Raw genomic sequence first — 5,320 nt, forward strand, 5'->3', positions numbered from 1 at the left:
GTGTGTGTGTGTATATCACACACATACACACACAAACACACACACACGCAAACACAAACACACACACACACTACCACACACACACCACACACACCCCACACACACACACACACACACCAAACACAATACACACAGGTGTGTGCGTGTAATATATATTATATAGATATAGATATATTAATATTATATATATATATATATATATATATATATATATATATATATGTACATCTATTATGATATAGAGATAGATATATAGTATAGATATAACTGTATCTGCTCACACACACACACACGACACACACACACAAACATATATATATATATATATTATATAATTATATATATATATATATATATATATACATATATTATATATATATAGAGATATATATCTATTATATATTTTTTTTATATATATATATATATATATATATGTGTGTTGGGTGTGTGTGTGTTATAGTAGTGTGTGTGTGTGTGTGTGTGTGTTGTGTGTGTAGTGTGTATGGGAGAGAGAGAGAGAGAGAGAGAGAAGAGAGAGAGTAGAAGAGAGACGAGAGAGAGAGAGAGAGACCAGATTGCCAAGCACCGCGACGTACGACACCAACCGCTTACCTTCCCTCTTGCTCACAGACCCCCCCCCTCCCCACCCTTACCGCCCTCCCCACCCTTGCCCCCCTCCCCACCCTTACCTCCCCTCCCCCTCCCGTCTATCTAGTGCAGATCGTCAGCGTCGATGCGACCCCGTGTAGGTGCACTTTCGAGTACCTGAGTTCACCCATTTTAGTGATGAGTTCAGGTGCGCCGGTCGGTCCAAGCGTAAAGAGGTATTTAAGGTCCAACTCCGCCAGCATTATCACGTGCGAAACGACCTTATTAGCTCCTTTTTAACCTGTTGCACTGGAGAGGAATGGATTAGCGAAGTACTTTATGGCACACATTCCCTTACCCCCTCTCCCCTCCCCCATCATTATCTTGGAATGGCAGCTTGGCAGGGGAGGGGGTTATGGAGGGGGGGTGGACGTTGAAGAAGAGGGTTGGGGACAATGTAAGAGAGGAGGAGGGGAGGAGAGAGACAAACCTGCGGGAGACAGAGAGAAAAAGAGGTGAATCTATATTCGAGAAAAGATAGAGAGAGAGAGAGAGAGATGAGAGGGAGAGAGAGAGAGAGAGGACAGAGAGAGAGACAGAGAGAGGAGGCAGAGAGAGAGAGCGAGAAGAGAGAGAGAGAGGACGAGAGAGGAGAGAGAGAGAGAGAGAGAGATAGACGAGAGAGAGAGAGAGAGAGAGAGGGAAGAGAGAGAGAGAGAGTGAGAGAGGAGAGAAAGAGTGAGAAAGTGAGAGAAGAGAGAGAGGAGAGAGAGAGAGAGAGAGAGAGAGTCGAGAAAGTGAGAGAGAGAGAGAGAGAGAGAGAGCGAGAGAGAGAGAGAGAGGAGAGATAACGAGAGAGGAGGAGAGAGGAGAGATCGAGAGAGAGAGACTGAGGGAGAGGTGGGGAAGGGGAGGGGGGGGAGAGAGAGAGAGAGAAGATGAGAGAGAAGAGAGAGAGAGAGAGATAGGGCGAGGGGGGAGAGATAGAGCTGAGAGAGAGAGAGAGAGAGATAGGACAGATAGAGCAAGATAGATAGATAGATAGATAGATAGAGGGGAGAGAGAGAGAGAAGAGACGGAGAAGAGATGCGAGAGAGAAAGAGAGAGAGAGAGAAAGAAAGAGAGAGAGAGATGAGAGAGAGAGAGAGTGAGAGAGAGGAGTAGAGTTAGAAAGTGATGAGAGAGAGAGAGAGAGAGAGAGAGAGAGATGTAGAGAGAGAGAAAGGCGTGCAGAGAGATAGAGAGAGAAAGAGAGAGAGAGGAGAGAGAGAGAGAGAGATGATAGAGAGGAGAGAGGAGAGAGAGAGAGAGAGAGAGAGGAAGGACGGAAGGAAGGAAGGACGAGAGAGAGAGAGAGAGAGAGAGAGAAGAGAGAGAGAGAGAGAGACAGAGACAGAGACAGAGCGCGCACAGAAACAGACACACGAATAGACTATGGAATAGAGAGAGAGATAGAAAGGGAGAGGGGCGGGGAGAGGAAGAAAAGGCAAGCGAGACCGAGACAAAAACACTAACTCACCCCGCCCCCCCCTTCTATGGGAACTGCATTGTCGGGTCTGGCCATATCCCTTGCTTGAAATCTTGGATGTTGATCATATACATTATTCACCTTACCTGTCTGGCCGCTATTGTAGGGTTCATGTGTTCAGACATGCTGGTATCCTCCCCCCCCCCCCGATCCTCTCTTCTCCCCAGCTTCTCTCTATCTCTCCACCCCCCCCCCCTTCCCCGCTTTCTCCCTATACTCTGGCTCTGCCCACTCTGCCAGATCCTCTTTTCTTACTAAATTCTCTCCTCTCCCTTGTACTTCATCCTTCTCCAGCTCCTCCCCTCTCCCCAGCTTCTCTCTTCTCCCCAATTCCCCCTATCTATCCAGCTCTTCCTCTTTCCCCAGCTCCTCCCCTCACCCCAACTGCTCCCCTCACCCCAGCTTCTCTCCTCTCCCCAGCTTCTTTCTCTCCATCTCCTTTCCTCCCCACCTCCTCCCTACTCCCTAATTCCTCCTCCCTTCTCCCCAGCACCTTCCCTCCCTCCTTCCTTCCTTCCTCCCACCTCCCACTATCTTCCTCTCCCCTTCTCTTCTCCTCCCTTCTCCCTGCCTTCCCCACCCCTTTCCATTCCCCCCTTCCGCTATCTTCCCCTACCCTCTCCCCTCCCCTGTCGCTCCTCTCCCCTCCTCCCCTTCCTTCCCCTTTGTTATGTCTGCATGTTCAAAGGATTTAGCACAGGTATTGTTGTCTTGTCTGTTCAGCAGGATCATTTCAAAATGCATCTGGGAGTTCGTGTTTTTCATATTTATTTCGTTGTTGTTTTGTTTTTGTGTTTCCTTATTAGCTCTCGCTATTCGTTCATTTCTATTCGTTTTTGTATTCGCATGTAATATTTTGATCTTTCTATACAGGACACTATCGTGAATAAACTTTTGTTTGTGTTATGCCTAGTTGATATCATTTGCTTGTGTATGTTGTAAAAACAGTTTTCTAGATATTTTCACATTTTAGAAAATAAATGTTTTAAATATTTATATATGTACTCTCTTGCCCTTTTATTCTTTGATCCGAACACCCATGTGTTGCCTTAGAAAACACGGTTGCGAGTATGTACAATGCACATATAAAAAAAATATTTATATGTAAAAGTAAACGCCTCACACACACACACACGCTAAAATGCGAACACATACACACATACCTACATGTTGCACACATTTACACACGTATGCGCACACACATACGCACATTCACATATGCTAATACGCAAACCCATAAACACAAACACACAAACATACGAACAAATATACACACATACACCCACATACATGCCTAGATGAATCATATATTGCAACATCACATATTCATAAAGATAATTTTTTCAAGGTCAATCGTAGAGGTGTAGTAGACGTTGCCATATGCAGAGCACCCAATTTAACGAACTTCTTGTGTAATATTTTTGCACACGTAGGGGTTAGGGTGGGGGTGGGTGTTGGGGGGAGAGACGGAAGTAGGGGGATGACGTATGGGGAGATAGGAAAGAGAGGTAGGGAAGGAGGGGGAAGGTTATAAGAGGGAGTAGGTGGGGATATCTAAAGGAGGGGGGGGGTGGGCAGTATTTCATATGGTGTTTCCGGAACATATATGGTAAACAGTGGGGGGGAAGGAAGGGTGGGAGGAGGAGGGGAGAGGGGAGAGAGGGGGGACTATGCAATTATTTTCAATATCAAGGAGGATATGAAAGGTTGTTTTTCCTTGTTTCAGGGGATATGAGGACGGGGAAGAAGGGGGGGGGTGAGGGGGGGTGAAGGGTGATGGGGTAGGGGAGGGAGCAAAGGGGGGGGGAGAGGAAAAGGGGAAGATAGTCAGGGACACTTTTTGTGGTTTTGTAGAAGATGGTAAGTCTGTCTGTCACTCAGTCTGTCTGTCCTTCTGTCTGCCTGCCTGTGTCTTTCTGGTTTTCTTTTTGTCTGTCTTTCTATCTATCTGTCTGTCTTTCTATCTGTCTTTCTGTCTATCTGTCTTTTTGTATTTTTGCCTGACTGTCTGTCTGTCTGTCTTTCGGTCTGTCTGTCTGTCTGCCTGTGTATCTGTCTGTCTGTGTATCTGTCTTTCTGTCTATCTATCTATCTGTCTGTCTGTCCGTCTTTCTGTCTATCTGTCTGTTTCTCTGTCTTTGTCTGTCTGTCTGTCTGTCTGTGTTTCTTTCTTTCTGTTTGTCTTTCATTTTGTCTTTCTGTCTGTCTGTCTGCCTGTCTGTTTGTTCAAGGCTTTGTCGGAGAATATCCCTATATAATTGTTTATTTGTCGATGAGTCTGTCTTAAATTGTTTAAAATTATTTATTTTATATCAACAATACCTTTCATTTTATTTTTTTTTTTTTCTGCCTCGGTCTACTTCTCAAATTCTTTCTTCCTGCGCCTGTTTGTCTGTCTGCCAGTCTGTATGTCTGGCAGCCTGTCTTTCTTTCTTTTTTTTCCTGTCTATGTGTTTATTTATATTTTATCTGCCTGTCTGTCTGACTATCTCAGTTTTCTTCTATTTCTCTCTTTCTGCCTATCGATCGAACTATCTATGCGCCTTTTCTATCTCCCTTTCTATCTTCTCTCCTCTTCTCTTCCTTTCCATCTCTCCCTCACCCTCTTTTATCCGCTCTTCCTCTTGTCTCTTTTTCTCTCCGCTTCTTCTTCCTGATTTATCATGATTTTGTCTTCTCTCCTATTCCAGCCAATTCTCGTTTTTCCGCCTCGTCTTTATCTCCCCTTCCATCATATCCTTCTTATTTTTTCCTCTGCCTTTTTCTCTCTCCCTTTTCCCTTCACGTTATCTCCATCTCATTCGTTATCGACTTCCTCCTCCTCTTTTTCTTTTTCCTTCTTTTTCTTCTTCTCTGTCTTTTTTCCCCGCATATCATTGGGTGCTTTCTTGCCGTTTCCTTCATCCTCATCTTCCTTCCTCCTTTCTCTCTTTTCTTTTCCTTATTCTTATCTTACTCTTCTCTTCCTCATTATTTTGCTCTTCCTCTCTCCACCTTCCTTCTCTTCTCCTCGGCTTTCCTCTTCTTTCTGTCCTCTCCTCTTCCCATCACTCACCATTTATCTCCCTCCTTTACCTATTCCCCAGTCATCTCCTTCTCCTTTTCCTTCACCTCGCCCCCCCTTCTCCTCCCTCTCCTCCTCCTCCTCCTTCTCTTCCTCTTCCATCTCCTCCTCCTACTCCTCCTCCTCCTCTTCCTCCTCCT

This window comes from Penaeus monodon, chromosome 17 (genome assembly GCF_015228065.2).
Source record: "Penaeus monodon isolate SGIC_2016 chromosome 17, NSTDA_Pmon_1, whole genome shotgun sequence".
Taxonomy (NCBI): domain Eukaryota; kingdom Metazoa; phylum Arthropoda; class Malacostraca; order Decapoda; family Penaeidae; genus Penaeus; species Penaeus monodon.